Here is a 2,241-nt window from a genome sequence, read left to right on the forward strand (position 1 = left end):
TCATTTGTTCATGATGATTGACGTCACGCACACTTCGACTGTTTACCCACCACACCACCACCACCTGACACGCCGTGACGTCATTTGTTGATGGTGAATGACGTCACGTGCACTTCGACTGTTTACCCCCCCAACACCACCACCTGACACGCCGTGACGTCATTTGTTGATGGTGAATGACGTCACGTGCGCTTCGACTGTTTACCCCACCCACCACCGCCGAAGCCGCCGCCACCACCACCTGACACTCCGTGACGTCATTTGTTAGTTAAGGCGATGGCGATAGTTGCGTGACGTCATTACGTGGAGAAGACGGGACGATGTAGAAAATGCGGTACTGTACTCGAACCTGTCAACCCCTTATCAGTGCCCCACCTTGTTAGAGACCAATTTAGACATTATTGGTCACCACGGGCCACCAACCACAACCACCACAACCACCACAACCACCGCCACCACCAACAACCACCACAACCACCATTAACCACAACCACCGCCAACAACCACAACCACCACAACCACCACCACAACCACCGCCACCCACCACCAACCACCACCAACCACAACCACCGCTCCTACACAACCACCACCACAACTACCACCACCAACCACAGCACCACAACCACCACCAACCACAACCACCACAAACCACAACTACCACCAACCACAACCACCACCTTATAAACCTCAACGTGCATCCTACAAAGTCTCATCACAAGGGAGAAACAAACAAATAGAGAAATATCGATTTATTTATTTTCTCGCATTGAAACGACCGTACGCCGTATGGACCTGAAAACTCAATTTGCCAGTAACAGAATGCAGGGTAAACCGTGTGGGTTGACACTACTTTACATGTATGTGTACTGCACATGATTGTATGTAGAACTTCTTTCACACCGCACGTAGCCAAGCGTGCCAATCGTAGGTGCAGGGGAAGAACAACAAATTAAGGAAAAAAGCAGTTCTAAGGCAGAGTGGGGGGCACAGGTGGTGCATCAGCCCAGTCATCTCAGTCGGTCAACCCATGGCACCACCTGGGTCTGTCCCGTGACCTCCTGCACCTAGCCTGGCACAGTTGGGGGCACAGCTGATGCATCTGCCCAATCATCTCAGTCTGTCAACCCATGGTACCACCTGGGTCTGTCCCGTGACCTCCTGCACCTAGCCTGGCACAGCTGGTGCATCTGCCCAATCATCTCAGTCGGTCAACCCATTGCACCACCTGGGTCTGTCCCGTGACCTGCCAGCAGCCTTCAACACTTCACGTGGAGACCTCAAAGTGCACCTAGCCTGGTACAGGCGCCGTGGGGACGTCACTGCAACTTATGGCAAATGACGGCTGTTGTTGTACATGATATTGGTAGGAACCTCCTGGTTACACTAGCCCACAGGGGATTATTGTGTCCGTCCGTCCGTCGTGCATCCAAAAATGGGAGGGGTGGGGCTGGGTGGAGGGAAGGGTGGGGAGGGGCTGGGTGAGGAGGGTGGGGAGGGGCTGGGTGGGGAGGGAGGGGCTGGGTGGGAGGGGTGGGGAGGGTGGGGAGGGGCTGGGTGAGGAGGGTGGGGAGGGGCTGGGTGGGGAGGGGCTGGGTGGGGTGGGGCTGGGTGGGGAGGGGCTGGTCACCCCGTGGTGCCCTTATAAAACTCAACGTTTAACCTACTCACGCCGGCTTGTGCCCGCCCTCACAGTCGGCCATATTTGCTGCTTGCGTTGTGGCCGAAACGTCGAGATAATTATTTTATTATGTTTAATTTGTATTATTTCCCTTCTACGTGACTTTACCGAAAGAACCAAGAAGAAAAAAAGAGGATTATTCACTCTCTGCTGACCATTAACCGCATACCGGCTTGACACTGCTAAAATGTGAAATGGACAGCAATTCAACAACAAGGGATCCAGCGTGAGGCTCTGGCCACATTGTGAAATTGTCACTCCTCCTTGTGTCCTTACAGGACTCGCAAAGAGGACTGCGGAATGTGTATACAGCTGACATTGTCGACAAGTTTCCAATAGCCAGCTTCAGCATGAAAATCACGGAGTTGCCAATGGAGTCGCAAATTGTCCCACCAGCTGCTTAATCCCTTGTCCCTACATTACGAGGTGAGCAGACGCTGTCGTTTGAGGTGCAGATTACCTGGAAATCGCATGGAATTCAACCATGGTTAACCAGAGTCCTGCTTGACAAAACGGTTGTAGCAACCATCGAATGTGCATCACCTGCCTGAAGTAAACGATAA

This window comes from Lampetra fluviatilis, chromosome 34 (genome assembly GCF_964198595.1).
Source record: "Lampetra fluviatilis chromosome 34, kcLamFluv1.1, whole genome shotgun sequence".
Taxonomy (NCBI): domain Eukaryota; kingdom Metazoa; phylum Chordata; class Hyperoartia; order Petromyzontiformes; family Petromyzontidae; genus Lampetra; species Lampetra fluviatilis.